The sequence below is a fragment of the Schistocerca gregaria genome, chromosome 1 (assembly GCF_023897955.1).
Source record: "Schistocerca gregaria isolate iqSchGreg1 chromosome 1, iqSchGreg1.2, whole genome shotgun sequence".
In the NCBI taxonomy this organism is placed as follows: domain Eukaryota; kingdom Metazoa; phylum Arthropoda; class Insecta; order Orthoptera; family Acrididae; genus Schistocerca; species Schistocerca gregaria.
The window spans coordinates 736,469,927-736,486,693 of NC_064920.1; the positions used below are offsets into that span (position 1 = coordinate 736,469,927).

The 16,767-nt window shown below is 45.9% G+C and overlaps 1 protein-coding gene across 1 annotated transcript in view; it reads right to left on the reverse strand.

Annotated features, from left to right (window-relative positions):
- Nucleotides 1-16,767, reverse strand: part of LOC126267208 (homeobox protein araucan-like) — a 629,127-nt gene that overhangs the window by 318,175 nt on the left and 294,185 nt on the right. The window lies entirely within an intron of this gene.

Below are 16,767 nucleotides of genomic sequence, written 5' to 3' on the forward strand. Positions count from 1 at the left end.
CACACATGATTTGTACACACTGGAGTAAGCAAAGATTGCATATTAGAAGCCCAAAAGTGCAAAGTGTGGAATTATTATTTTATATGTTCTATGCACTTATTACAGGGTGTTTAAAAAATGACCGGTATATTTGAAACGGCAATAAAAACTAAACGAGCAGCGATAGAAATACACCGTTTGTTGCAATATGCTTGGGACAACAGTACATTTTCAGGTAGACAAACTTTCGAAATTACAGTAGTTACAATTGTCAACAACAGATGGCGCTGCGGTCTGGGAAACTCTCTAGTACGATATTTTCCGCATATCCACCATACGTAGCAATAATATGGCGTAGTCTCTGAATGAAATTACCCGAAACCTTTGACAACGTGTCTGGCGGAATGGCTTCACATGCAGATGAGATGTACTGCTTCAACTGTTCAATTGTTTCTGGATTCTGGCGGTACACCTGGTCTTTCAAGTGTCCCCACAGAAAGAAGTCACAGGGGTTCATGTCTGGCGAATAGGGAGGCCAATCCACGCCGCCTCCTGTATGTTTCGAATAGCCCAAAGCAATCACACGATCATCGAAATATTCATTCAGGAAATTAAAGACGTCGGCCATGTGATGTGGCCGGGCACCATCTTGCATAAACCACGAGGTGTTCGCAGTGTCGTCTAAGGCAGTTTGTACCGCCACAAATTCACGAAGAATGTCCATATAGTGTGATGCAGTAATCGTTTCAGATCTGAAAAATGGGCCAATGATTCCTTTGGAAGAAATGGCGGCCCAGACCAGTACTTTTTGAGGATGCAGGGACGATGGGACTGCAACATGGGGCTTTTCGGTTCCCCATATGCGCCAGTTCTGTTTATTGACGAAGCCATCCAGGTAAAAATAACCTTCGTCAGTAAACCAAATGCTGCCCACATGCATATCGCCGTCATCAATCCTGTGCACTATATCGTTAGCGAATGTCTCTCGTGCAGCAATGGTAGCGGCGCTGAGGGGTTGCCGCGTTTGAATTTTGTATGGATAGAGGTGTAAACTCTGGCGCATGAGACGATACGTGGACGTTGGCGTCATTTGGACCGCAGTTGCAACATGGTGAACGGAAACCCGAGGCCGCTGTTGGATCACCTGCTGCACTAGCCCTACCTTTCCAGCACGTTCATCCGTCATGTTCCCAGTCCGTTGAAATTTTTCAAACAGATCCTTTATTGTATCGCTTTTCGGTCCTTTGGTTACATTAAACCTCCGTTGAAAACTTCGTCTTGTTGCAACAACACTAGAAAAATCCTCTGTTCTAAGGTATAAACCATGTTGTCCACAGCACACTTGCACGTTGTGAACAGCACACGCTTACAGCAGAAAGACGACGTTCAGAATGGCGCACCCACAGACTGCGTTGTCTTCTATATCTTTCACATCACTTGCAGCGCCATCTGTTTTTGAAAATTGTAACTACTGTAATTTCGAAAGTTTGTCCGCCTGAAAATGTACTGTTGTCCCAAGCATATTGCAACAAACGGTGTATTTCTATCGCTGCTCGTTTAGTTTTTATTGCCGTTTCAAATATACCGGTCATTTTTGAAACACCCTGTAGCTTCTAATGCTCTTTACTTACTTCGGTATATACGAGAGCTCGAAACCGGGCCGGACCTTCGAGTTTTATTTAGCATTTTAACCAAGACTTCGCCTCTCACCTACGTGAAGAGTCGCCAGACACGTAGTTTGGAGTCCATGTTCATCTGTAGGTCACCTTTCCCCGGCTGGAGAATCGAGGTAGATCAGAGACACGCAATTCGTCAAATTGGTGTTGAATTGAAAGACACGCACTAGGCCAGTGTGCCACACGAATGTGATGTAAACATGACAGGAAAGATTCCTGAAGATTGGTGAACCCTGAAAACATTAGGCTAGTGAAGTGTATATTTTTAAAGTTTGAAACGTCCCCTTAGAAAAATTTAATGAATTACTGTGCTGATAAACCTCTTATATTATTTGATTTTCAAACAGCTGAGTAAAACTGAACGTACTCAGGCATTTCTCTCTTTACTTATTCTGATCATCACTAAAGTGACACACAATATTTTTAGCGTAACGCAATCTGACTTTTAATAATCCCTACAAAAGAATGGCCCTGACTAACAATAATCTATACCTTTCATGAATCGCTTACCTCACAAAAATCTTCGTTACTCGAACTACTCCAATACAACGAGCGCCAATACTGCCAGCTATATAAAAGATTCTAACTACCGAAGGCACTAACTACTGATTGGCATAGTTAGCAAACGAAAGATTTTGATAGAGAACAAACAATCTATTTACCTTAATAGTGTTCAAAAGTCAAAATATATATGTCAGTTCATGACATCCAATCTTATAAATTTACTGTCTCTGATGGACACACGTCCAGATCATCCGCTCTCAAAACTCCGCCATTTCTCCCACCCACATCCACTACTGCTTGCGGCTCACCTCCAACTGCGCAATGCTACACGCTGTTAACAGCCCAACGCTACAATAGCAAATTCCAACAATGCAAACCGACCACAGCCTTAACACAGCACAGTCAGTGATTTTCATATAGAGCGCTACGTGGCGTTAGCAACATAAAAACCTCAACAGCCTGCTTACAAGTTTATTTCCGGCCGCGGCCAGGCAGTAGAGGCCAGGACGAGCGATGTGATTATACACGTAAGCCAATTAGCAGTGTTGTTTACAATACGTCGTAACATTCCGACCAGACATGGTTGGTACAACGGCCAAGCCCAAGGTGAGTAGAAAAAAAATGGCTCAAATGGCTCTGAGCACTATGGGACTCAACGTCTTAGGTCATAAGTCCCCTAGAACTTAGAACTACTTAAACCTAACTAACCTAAGGACATCACACACACCCATGCCCAAGGCAGGATTCGAACCTGCGACCGTAGCAGCCCCGCGGTTCCGGACTGCAGCGCCAGAACCGCACGGCCACCGCGGCCGGCAAGGTGAGTAGAACCGCGAACTCTGCGACGCAGTGTGACCAAGAGTGAAGTAATACTTTGGCACTCAGAGCACTTGCTTACTACCAAGCAACTCATTAGTTGCAAATTTAACCAAGTTCGGAGCAGAGCGATCTAGGAAAAAGTAATATGGTAAACCAGCTATCCAGTAGGACTACGTCAGTAGTGTAAGAGTATAAATAACCAAACTTAGAGGCTCAAGGGGTTCAGTCGTACCGTCATTCTGTCTGAGTCTCAAACCGGAGAGAATGGCAGGCTTTTGAGTTCCAGAGAAACCACGGCTATCACTGGGTGATGAATATCGGATGGCTGCCTGTCCACTGATGAAATACCGAGTTGCAACATGAGGCGGCCCGTCCGATTGGCCGAGCTGTCTAACGCATGGCTTTCGGGAGCGTGGAGGAGCCTCGTCTCCGGCACGAATCCGCCCGGCGGACTTTGTCGAGGTCCGGTGAGCAGGCCAGTCTGTGGATGGTTTTTAGGCGGTTTTCCATCTGCCTCGGCGAATGCAAAAAACTGCTCCACCTACGCGTACACCACTATTACTCTACCACGCAAACATAGGGGTTACATTCGTCTGGTGTGAGACGTTCCCTGGGGGAATCCACCAGGGGCCGAACCGCACAATAACCCTGGATTCGGTGTGGGGCGGTGGAGGGGTGAAGTAGATTGCGGTAGTCGTCGTGGGGTTGTGGAGCACTGCGTCTGCAGCCAGGACGGATTCTCTCCATCGTTTCTAGGTCCCCGGCCAACATACAATATGAGGCGGGCCATACCTGTGGCGTGGCGACTGCGGGACTTAGGGAAAATTCGCCGATGCTGGGAGCCCCTGTCCGAACAGCCTCCGCCCTCTGAGGGACTCCGTTCGACGGCCTGCAAGCTGATGAAGTTTAATCCTCGGAAACGTGTGGTTCAAATTAAAAATTATTTGAGATTTGTTACAGGAAGTAGGAATAACTCACGGTGGAGATTAACGTAAAAGGTTCCCATTTAACGGTTTGCTGAGCTTACTATCCGAGACCACAAGTTCCTTTTCTGTACGCATGCTATCAAATATATTCCAAAACGCCGCGCGTAAAATCGCGATTTCTCCAGTGTTCATACCTCAAGTTCCATGGGTGACAGAATGGTGGGGTCAAGTGTTTTGGAAAGCCCTTGTACTAGTGAAGATTTCTTTGCCCAACAGAAGGATTGTCTTGCTGTAACTGTCCTACAGTGATTATGATAATGTCTCATCCTCCGAGGAGCGTAGGGGACGATGCGGTATACCCACATCGCCATCTAGGCAAGGTCCAAGCGGAGGTGGTTTGCCATTGCCTTCCTCCGACCGTAATGGGGATGAATGATGATGATGAAGACGACACAACACCCAGTCATCTCGAAGAAGGGAAAATCCCTGACCCCACCGGGAATCACACCCGGGACCCCGTGCTCGGGAATCACGAGCTGCGGCAATACAGGGTAAAAAATTGAGTATTACATAGTTCCTTCAGCCTATGCAAATGGAGCATACCGGTTGGTTCCTTTTGCATTAGAAGTGGTCTACGGTGAGCCTTAAGGGGCTTATGGAGGCCTCGTTTAATTCAAGGGTTGTTCCTGAAAAGCCGCGAAAAACATGGCATTTGAGTACCGAAACCAAGCGGTGGATTCCATGATGGCTACACACAGCAAATGGGACAAATTCTTGCGGTTTACTTCTAATATCCCGATCTCGGACAACTTTGAAAATTTTCTCGGTATTTTTAATCGTCTCCGAGATGTAGAGGTTCAAAATTCCCCACCTGTACAAGTAAAATACGCACGTAAAATCCAGTAAGAGATGAAAACGTAGTTTATAAAGTGTCGTATCACGGATGTTGATGTTTCGTTTGTAGAGCGCTCAACAGCGCGGTTATCAGAACCCCTCCAAATTCCCAATCACTTACACAGTCGTCCCTTTCTTTTTCCCACCCTGCAACTGTCTACTTCGCTTTTTCTATACCACAACCACTAATAGCTAACAGTGAAACTTCCTGCCAGACTAAAACTGTATGCCGGACGGAGACTCGAACTCGGGACCTCTGCCTTTCGCGGGCAAGTGCTTTACCACCTCAGCTACCCAAGCACGATTCAGGCCACGTCCTCACAGTTTTACTTCTGCCAGTACCTCGTATCCTACCTTCCAAACTTTACAGAAGCTCTCGTACGAACCATGCAAAACTAGCGCTCCTGAAAGTCACGATATTGCGGAGACATGGCTTAGCCACAGCCTGGGGGATGTTTACAGAATGAGATTTTCACTCTGCAGCGGAGTGTGCGCTGATATGAAACTTCCTGGCAGATTAAAACTGTGTGCCCGACCGAGACTCGAACTCGGGACCTTTGCCTTTCGCGGGCAAGTGCTCTACCAACTGAGCTACCGAAGCACGACTCACGTCCGGTACTCACAGCTTTACTTCTGCCAGTATCTCGTCTCCTACCTTCCAAACTTTACAGAAGCTCTTCTGCGAAACTTGCAGAACTAGCACTCCTGAAAGAAAGGATACTGCGGAGACATGGCTTAGCCACAGCCTGGGGGATGTTTCCAGAATGAGATTTTCACTCTGCAGCGGAGTGTGCGCTGATATGAAACTTCCTGGCAGATTAAAACTGTGTGCCCGACCGAGACTCGAACTCAGGACCTTTGCCTTTCGCGGGCAAGTGCTCTACCAACTGAGCTACCGAAGCACGACTCACGTCCGGTACTCACAGCTTTACTTCTGCCAGTATCCGTCTCCTACCTTCCAAACTTTACAGAAGCTCTTCTGCGAAACTTGCACAACTAGCACTCCTGAAAGAAAGGATACTGCGGAGACATGGCTTAGCCACAGCCTGAGCTACAGTTGGTAGAGCACTTGCCCGCGAAAGGCAAAGGTCCCGAGTTCGAGTCTCGGTCGGGCACACAGTTTTAATCTGCCAGGAAGTTTCATATCAGCGCACACTCCGCTGCAGAGTGAAAATCTCATTCTGGAAACATCCCCCAGGCTGTGGCGCACACTCCGCTGCAGAGTGAAAATCTCATTCTATTGCCTTTACTGTTCTCCGGTAGAAGCACTTTTACGTTGGTACTTAAACACCCAGGAAACATCCCTGGACAACCTCTGAAATCTTGTCGTTCGAGATCGGGTTGATCCCACATTTGAAGTAAGGAATGGCGAAGCGAGTCGAGAGTAAAGCGGAAAGACGAGGAATCCTCTGTTGTATATTTAGCTGCTGGCGACGCTGACGGACAGAGCAGGGAGCGTATGGTGCAGACGGATACGGCGAACCCGGCACGGCGAGGGCGAGGGCCCCGACTGGTGAATGGCTGCGCGCCGCGGAGAGGCTGCCGGGGTCATTCATCGTGGCCCGCACCCCCGGCGCGAACACAAAAAGTCCTTAAACGCAACACAAACAAACACGCCAAGTTCCCGCAGCGCCCTGCCTCACGCAGATAGCATCGCGCGCCGACAGCCGCCGCCCGTCACGGCCCGACACACGCCGCCTCCTCGTCTCCCGTCTCCTCCGGCACCGCGGCGCTGCCCGGCAATTACTGCGAGGCCGCTACACGCACTTACCGCAACTGTGCCAGTACTGCGCCCTATAACGCAAATTACGACACTGGCCGTGTGGCTGCAGACGTCTACGGCTGTCTCTGCTATTCGTGTAGCACGTTGTAAAACGAAGCGTTCTCGTCCTATACATCGAAGAAATCTAGCGACATATCACTCTCGTAGCTTCTGTAATGATACTTAGGGTTTAGGTTGTAGACTGTCTAATAGGCCTTAAAATTGGACATTACAGGTAATGAACGCGTACCTTTTCTGCAGATGATGACAAGGCGGAAACAACTTTGTTTCCCAATACCATAACCAGCACAATCAAGAAAAAACAAATACATACGTTTCCCAAAGCAACGCGAACTATTTTTTAAAAACAGAGGGTTTAAGGGTGATAAGTTACGGGATATAAACGACATTTCACTGCAGAAATTCCACTCCATGAAGAGTGTAAGGAGGCTGTTTAGGTTTTTATGTTGGTAACGTCACGTGGCGCTCTGTATAAAAATCACTGACTGTGCTATGTGCAGTCTGTGGCTGGTTTGCATAGTTGGAATATTTGCTATTGCAGTGTTGGGCAGTTGGATGTGGAAAGCGCGTATCGTTGCGCAGTTGAAGGTGAGCGCCCAGCAGTGGTGGATGTGGGGGGAGAGATGGCAGAGTTTTGAGAGCGGGGCCGGCCATTGTGGCCGAGCGGTTCTAGGCGCTTCAGTCTGGAACCGCTACGATTGCAGGTTCGAATGCTGCCTCGGGCATGGATGTGTGTGATGCCCTTAGGTTAGTTAGGTTTAGGTAGTTCTAAGTTCTAAGGGACTGATAACCTCAGATGTTAAGTCCCATGGTGCTCAGAGCCATTTTTGAGAGCGGACGATCTGGACGTGTGTCCCTCAGAAAAAGGAAATCTGGTCATGAACTGATATAAACACTATTAAGGTAAATACATTGCTTGTTCTCTATCAAAATCTTTCATTTACTAACTATGGCTATCAGTAGTTAGTGCCTTCAGTAGTTAGAATCTTTTATTTAGCTGGCAGTATTGGCGCTCGCTGTATTGCAGTAGTTCGAGTAACGAAGATTTTTGTGAGGGAAGTAAATCATGAAAGGTACAGGTTATTGTTAGTAAGGGCCATTCTTTTGTAGGGATTATTGAAAGTCAGATTGCGTTACACTAAAAAAAATCAGAGTAAGTAAAGACAGATATGTCTGAGTACTTTCAGTTTTGTTCAGCTGTTTGAAAATCAAATAACGTAGAGGTTTACCAGCACAGTCATTCATAAATTTCTAAAGCGGACGTTTCAAGAGTGCCGGCTATATCTTCTTTAAATGATGGTACAAAAAACTCTAAAAACGTAAAAAATATAATTCGCGTGTGAATTCTGCTTACAGCGTTGGCTAGCGTCAGTAAGAAAACTAGTAGGACACTGGCGCGCAGGTGTGTGTGTGTGTGTGTGTGTGTGTGTGTGTGTGTGTGTGTGTGTCTGTGTCTGTGTGTGCGTGTGAGTGTGTGTTTTGACTTTAATGGCGCTCAACAGCGAGGTTATCAGCGCTCTGAGACAATTTAAAAGGAACGAATGTGGAGAAAATCGGTAAAATTTAAAATTGTTCCACACAGTGAGGATGAAGCCTACAAAACCACTCTCACCTCACTCGCGCTCAGTCACATAGTCACTATCACACACGTCTTAAGATGACGGAGAAAGGATGAAACGTGCTGTACCGGTGATTAAAACACAAGTAAAACGACAGAGGAGCTAAACAACGGCACAGGCAGATGTGATCGTCTGATCACTTGCAAAAAACATGGGTGTGTCGGTCACCCTGGAAACACGTTAGGAGCATCTCCCTAAAATCCTGGCTGATGTAATTTAAAGGAACCAGATGTTCCTTATATTTTTCTCTGGGAAATACATTTGCACAGATATTTTTTTTTAATTTCTTTCTCTGCCGCTAATTTCGAGGTTGAAGTTCTGTCTCAAGCGCTCATTGTTGTTCAGATCAGGCAAGTAGTTATGCTGTCATCTAGAGCCATCAATGCCCACTGTAGGGACTGTTAATCAGCTTGACTGATTTAAACGAGTATGGGCGGTCGTGAATGCATCTGCTACCCCGAAACTAGTAGCGAAGAAAGAAATTTAAAAGATTTAGTGTACCAGTCGATTTGTTATTTCCAGAAATACACACGATCTGATCAAAAGTGGATGGATGGAGAGGGTAGCAAGGGTGCACGACGACAAGGTCTCCAGCGCCCGCTCAGTAACAGACTGAGACGGGTGTCAAGAAAAGACTCAGTACAGAAAGGTAACACAGAACGTAAAACACAGGTAACACAAGCTTGGAAAAATATGGGCCTGCCCACACCGAAGCGTAGGACGAAGCATGCCGTCAGCAGTAAAACGTGGACAACACGGGAAGAAAGTGGTAGAGGGGGTTAAAACAATGTAGCAGATGGAAGTGGCTGATGGACCGCAAGGAAAATAGGGTGGAGCCAGCCACTTTGCAATACACTGAAACCTCCAGCCCAAAAGTTAAGGCCAGAGTCCAGACACATCACAAAACTTTAAAACCCTAGACACACACGTCTCATCATTAGCTAAAACACAGGGCAGGTTCCCATCAACTTGTGCTTATTCCCTTGAATCACGGTATAAAATGCAGTTTGTTAAAATGTGCTGGACAGAGATGTGCACACCACAAGCATCACAAAACGGGGGATCCTCCCGCCGTAATAAAAGCTATGTGTGTGAGGACAATGCCCAATCCGAAGACGCGTGAGGGTCACTTCCTCCCGCCTGAGCAACAGGCAGGAGGAACGCCACGGCCGAGTTGTTGACTTCACCAACCGCAGTTTATTGGTCGTCACCGCCAGCCATTCTTCGTCCCACAATTCAATGCACTTCTTGTGGAGCGCAGAAATGACAGACTGCAAGGGAATAGGAGCTGCACCATATCCTGCTCTTTGCAGGCCTCCTTGGCAACCCGATAGGCCTGTTCATTGCCCCATATTCCTACATGACCAGGCACCCAGCAGAAGGACACCTCCTTACCCCGCCATTGGAGCAAGTACAGTTGCTCGTATATCAGCTGGAACATCTCCTCAGTTAGGTACAGATTCCGCAATGATTGTAAGGCACTAAGAGAATCGGAGCAGCGGAGAAATCGATTGCCCCGAACACGATTCATCCACTCCAGTGCCTTCAGGATCGCGTGGAGCTCCGATGAGAAAACATTATATTCATCAGGGAGGTGAAACCGGGTAACATGATCAGGGAACACTACAGAACAGCCAAGCAAAATCTCTTGTTTGGAGCCATCAGTGTAAACCGTGATGCACATCTAATATGTTAAAAAACAGAGATTGGAATGTAAAATCTGGTTTACTATCTTTCTTAAAATTAGCCAAATCTAAAATAAGTCTGGGTCTCCGGAGGAGCCAAGGTGGGGATCTGCTCCAACCGCGACGGGAATCATGAAGACCAGCCATATCCATAGCAGAGAGGCAATCCTGTGCTTGAATCCCATAGAGCTGCGTCGCATGTTGCCGGTTATGAAATAACTGTGCCAGAGGAGGCTGAGCAACGGTGTGGTATGCAGGTGTGTATGGTGTGGACAAAGTATTACACGCCTGGTGCACCGTAAGTAGCCGCCGCCGCATATGAAGTGGCGGTTCACCAGCTTCTGCACAGAGGCTTGGTATGGGGCTATATTCTGATCAAAAGTATCCGGACACCTATAAGTGGACTTCGATGTTGGGCATGTCTACCCATCGCTTTTATGACGGCCTGAACTCTGCTGCAGATACTTTCTGTGAGGTGTCTGAATGTCTGTGGAGGAAAGGAGGGAAGGAGGATAACGGTTTAACGCCCCATCGACAACGAGGACATTAGATGCAGAGCACCAGCGCGAATTGTTTCAAGCCTGAGGAACCGGCCCTCCTCTTTCAAAAGAGCCACCCCGGGATTTGCGTGGAGTGATTTAGGTAAATCATGTAAAATCTAAATCGTGATAATCGGACGGAGATTTGAACCATCATCCTGCCGAATGAGAATCTACTGCGGTAAACACTACGCCACAGTGCTAGGCGTCTTTAGGGGAGCATTATGCTAGCAATAATGATGTAACTTCCTGAAACCATCTGAAGATGAACCTGAAAAGGTTCGAAAACCGGTTCATGGAATAAAACATAATTATTCAAAAAAGTGACTGGTTGCAGTTTTGTATTTCTTATTTTCATCTAGTTGTCAATTCCGTATCATATAGGAGTGTGTGGATATTTTTAATAGGATAGTGTACTTTATCAGTTATGAAACTACACAAAATCTTCTCCTTGTAAAATGATAGAGAAGAGCGGGAAGTCACATAAACATTATGCCTAAAAGGCTGGCTGGACGTGTACCGCAAATACTATGGTCGTAGTGCAGAATGTTATTATACCATTATTTAATTTGACTCTTTCTCGAATTAAGTCTGATCAGAGAACATATCATTTGAGTGCTAATGAAGTACTTGAGTTCTGGTACATATATATACGAGTATAAACTTTATTTTTACCCATACTGCCAGAGCATTCATCACCATCTGCAACTCCACATACTACTTTGTCCTTTATCATCGGGCAGAAACGCGACAGGCAGCACCCCACTGTACAGCATTAAGACTACATCTGTTTCTTTCCTTTACAATTTATCGCACCATCCACCCACACACTTTTCAGTTGCCTAAACCATAAATTCTCGCCCTTCGTAGACTGTTATGACATCTGTAATCTAATACTGTTCGATGTAAGTTGACGGTCTATACGTGTCCGAGCATTAGTAGCTGCTGCAACTAGCGACAACTATTACAACGTCAGCTCAAACTCAACTAGGCTACATCGTCAATGACAACAGGAATACCTTAATCGTCAGCGACTATAAATTTTAAAGCGTTACTGATTTTATCATTCAGTACCTAAAATTGGTATACTACGGGAAAGAATATTGTAACGGGACTTATGATAGAACAACGTGTATGTTAGTGAGACATACTTAACTAGTTCAAGTGGGTCACTGCCCATTCTTCAGCGTACCAGACTGTTCTGTAGAGAAGTGAGACTCACTCGCATAATCAGTAAGGGAGCACTAAAACATCACCTATTATTATCCAGAGTAGGGTCTTCGTGGATGTATCTTGCTGTTGTATTCCGTAGTTACGAAATACTAAGTGTCTGTCTATACTTATGGAAAGGGAGGCGCGGCACTGGGATTGTTACGACTTACTATGAAAACAAATGAAAGAGGGATTGTGCCAGCATAGAAACTTGCTCTTTAGAATGAAAAATGTGTTGAGGGTGACGTGCAGTGGATTCGACGGTAAACTCTGATCTGGCACGTTCATGGAAAGGGGTATTTGCTCTTGCTTCATGGGTAAAGATTTTATGTTCTATCCTATGTTTGGAGGATTAAATTAAATAAAATAGTCAAAATGTATAAGTGAAACTCACCGAGATTTATTGCTTGTGTGCTAGTTCCCCTTCGATCGTATTACACTATTACACTGCCTGGCAACACATATGAAACATCCAAAAGCCATTGTCGAATGTCAGCCTAACTTCGACACGAATTCACCATGGCGCTTTTACACGTGATTAAAGAGGCAATTCTCGCTGAGGGGTAGAACGGCCACCAGACGTTATTAGCGTTGTTCCTGCTTAGTGCTGTTGCCAGGCCTGGTATGGAATATAAGGGGCGTGGACAGCGTCTGATGCTGAGTGATCACAGTGGAGGACACAGGGGTATTGCTTAAATGTCTGAGAACAGCGTTATCAGCACCTAACACAGTTTGAAAGGGATATCGCTGTGGGTCGCCATTTGGCCGCCTGGTCGAATCGTGTAGCATCAGATTTGTAGGGTATTTGAATGTGACACTGACCCAATGTTCGACGGTACTGGAACGTGCTGACGGACCACATGTGGTCACCGCAAGGGACGACCACCACAGTTTCGTGACCGCGAAAGACAGACTGCAGATAAATAACGTCGCATTGTGTTCAACGATGAATCGCTGTTCTGCAGTACCTCGGACGACTGTCGTCAGAGAGAATGACAGCGAGCAGGGCAGAAGTCCCATTGCTGTAATGTTTTTGAGAGGCACAGCAGCATTAATCCTGGTGCCATGATATCGGAGCCGTCGGGTAAGACTTCAAGTGACGTCTGGGAGTGATTGGTGGAATTGTAATGCCAGAACGAAAGTCATGGACATGAGCTTGCTCATGTGTTAGCTCCCATGAGGCAGAGTCGTAGTTTAACTTTCCAACAAGACAATGCTCGTCGACAGATGGCATGCATCTCTGGAAACTTTCTACATGATGATGAGGTACTCCTGTGGCCAACTAGGACCCCGGATCCCAGATTCTGAAAGAATATGTGTGGCAGTAGCTCGGACGTTCAACTCTGTCCCAGTGCCATCCAAGATATCGAGGACCAGTTACAACAGTTGTGAGTCAACCTGACTCAGCAAAGGATTCAATGACTTTATGAAAACTTTCGGAACCGAGTCATTGTATACACTCGCGCCATAGGAGGTACAATGTCACATAAATAGGACTCATACTGTATGTTCTTTGTAAATCTGACTTGACGTTGTAACCACAACAATAACATCACGTACCCGCTAAATTTCATTTTGTCTCCTCTTCTCCTTCTGGGAGCTTCACTATTTTGTCATATACTGTATATGTAGAATAGGTCTATGCCATTTGTTGTACCTAATTGATTTTGTTTCTTTCGATGATATATACGGCAGAAGGCAAGAGGGACCAGCTTAAAGCAATGTCTCTGCCTTATCATCTCAAACTAATGTAAAAAGCATACGTGAAGAAACGGAAACGTTTGTAATTTTAACACTATTGCAAAATAACTCTCACGCCTCCAGAGAACGGTGAGATATTATAGTAGGGTTTAATGTTAAACATTCATATAAAATTTATTGATCGGAGACTGACACATTTTTTCCAGACTCCTCTTCCATCAAAAATGGCTCTAAGCGCTATGGGACTTTAACATCTGAGTCATAAGTCCCCTAGACTTAAACTACTTAAACCTAACTAACCTAAGAGCATCACACATCCATGCCCAACGTAGGATTCGAACCTGCGACCATAGCAGCCGCGTGGTTCCGAACTGAAGCGCCTAGAACCGCTCGACCACAGCGGCCGGCTCCGCTTCCATCGACCACGCTTTCAATCTCTGCCGAGTATTGAGCCATCGGTATCCCAGGGGCTTGGGGCATAAGTCCATTGCATTCTTCCGGAAGTTTAATAAACACAAGGAATATACAGATAGAAAGAGTTTAGTCATTAGCAATATATTCTCCTTCACAATATACAATGGTCTACCAACGATGGGTTAACTTTTCTTTTCCACGATTGTAGAAATCGCGTGGTTTTGAGGCGCATAACTCGTCGATCCATATTCAGAGGGCATTTTCATCTAGAAAGGGAGTTTCTTGCAAGTTTTTCGATAAAGAGCGGAAAAGGTGAAAAACTGAGGGCGCACGTTCAGGTGAATTAGGTGAGTGCGAAATGACTTCCCAAGCCATCTCCCGTATATTGTTTTCGAAGTATAGCAGAATGCGGGTAGGGCGTCATCGTGAAGCGGCATCATTTCTCGCTGTCTTGTTTGGTCGTTGTTCTCGGATTGTTTCCGCAACTCGTCTCAGTTGTTGACAATAAATGTCAGCAGCGATGGTTACACTCCGGAAAGCAATTCGTAGTACTCCACACCGTCACTGTTCCACCAAAAGTATAACATTATACACTGAAGCGCCAAAGAAACTGTTATAGGCATGCGTATTCAAATACAGAGATATGCAAACAGGCAGTGTAAGGTGCTGTGGTCGGCACACTTGTTAGATCGGTTATTGCTGCTATGATGGCAGGTTATCAAGATTTAAGTGAGTCTGAACGTGGTGTTATAGTCAGCGCAAGAGCGATGGGTCATAAGATCTCCGAGGTAGTGATGAAATGGGGATTTTTCGTACGACAATTTCACGTGCGTGCCGTGCGAACCCGGTAAATCATGAAAACTCCTGCATCGCTGAAGCCGGATAAAGATCCTGCAGGAAATAAACGAACGACGACTGAAGGGAATCGTTCAACGTCACAGAAGTGCCATCCCTCCGCAGATTTCTGCAGATTTCAATACTGGACCATCAACAAGGGTCAGCGTGCGAACGATTCACCGAAACATCATCTGTATGAGCTTTCGGAATCGAAGACCCAGTCGTGTATCATTGACGACTCCAAGACACAAAGCTTTACGCCTCACCTGGGACCGTCAACACCGACATTACATTGGACAATTGATGACTGGAAACATGTTGTCTGGACGAACGAGCCTCGTTTCAAATTGTATCGAGCGGATGGACGGGTATGGAGACAACCTCATGAATCCATGGACCGGGACTGTTCAAGCTGGTGGAGGCTCTGTAATGGTGTGGGGCGTGTGGAGTTGGAGTGATACGGAACACCTGATACGTCTAGATACGACTCTGACAGGTGACACGTACGTAAGCATCCTGTCTGATCACCTGCATCCGTTCATGTCCATTGTGCATTCCGACTGACTTGGGCAATTCCAGCAGGGCAATGCGACACCCCACACATCCAGAATTGCTACAGAGTGGCTCCAGGAACACTCTCCTGAATTTAAACGCTTCCCCTGGCTACCAAACCCCCCAGAAATGCATACTATTGAGCATATCTGGGATAGCTTGCAACATGCTGTCAAAAGAGGTCTCCAAACCCTCGTACTCTTAAGGGTTTATGGACAGCCCTGCAGGATTCATGATGTCAGTTCCCTCCAGCACTACTTCAGACATTTTTCGAGTCCATGCCACGTCATGTTGTGACACTTCTGCGTGTCGCAGGGCCCTACACGATATTAGGCAGGTATACCAGTTTCTCTGGCTCTTCAGCGTATTTTGTGAATGTGCGCAGGTGAACGGGGAGTTTTTGTTTGGCCTCCATCATTCCTTCCTCTTCTTCACGTTAGCATAAAGATACCGTTTCTTACCAACGTAACGATTCAGGATAGGAATGGTCGATTTTGTCTGCGAGCCAATCGATGATGACCAAGCGCAGATGCACGTATCCCCACCCGCTGACTTTTATGATTCTGACTTAAAGCAAATGTTATCCACACACCCGATTTTTGATCCTATCCCATTGCATGCGAATTTCGCACGATTGTGGAATGATCCAGTTCATTACAATTTCAATTGTCGAGTGCAATGACGTGGATTGTTGTGGGTTAATGAGTTTATAAATGATCTTCATCAAACCCTGATATCTTCCTGAACAGGGGGAATCGCTAATGTCAAAACGATCCTCCGTAAATTGAGAAACTCATTTTCTTGGCATGCTCCGTCCTATGGCATTATCCCCATACATGGCGCAAATGTTTCTGGCCTCCTCTGCTGCTGTCACCTCTCTATTGAACTCAAACAGAAGAATATGTCGTAAATGATCCGATTTCTCCTCTTGGCACTCAATTTTATGGCGTCCACAGCTCCACTCACTATCTCCAGATGACAAAATGACAATATATAAACTCAAATAACAACAGTGAACTACAAATAAAAAATGACAATCGACAAACAAATCCATACCAACAGGAATACCAACATGCAAAACGAAAACCCTACACAGTGATGCACCAACTTAATAACTGGTTACCACAGCCAGTACAGCAGCTGCATGTCTCCAAGTTCAGTTGCGTGGGATTGCGGCAATGTATGGTACAGTCAGGGAGATAATGTTAGTTACTAAAAAGTGATGGAGGAAGCTGAAAACTTCGTTGATACACACTATTATGGGTAATTTCCAAAACTGATTGCCTATCGAAGTCGCGGGGTCCAAACGATACGTATCGAACGTGTGAATGTAAGTCGATCATGCGACTCTGGTGGCGAGCGTTATGAGAGTATGATTACGGTGGTCACTTCAGCAACAACAAAAGACGAGCGGTACAAAAATACTTGTAATTACAAAGGATACGTCTTACCTTACTAGTCATCGGTGCTGTCGTCATGTGAAAGTCCAAGTGATGTATACGCTACAGGAACAATTCTCTTTTTGCCATAGCCTGGGTAAACTCTGGCAATGTCACGCAAGAATATCGGCAGACTGTCACATGCGTTAACTTTTCCCTGGAAACACAAGTTGTGGAAATAGAGGTGC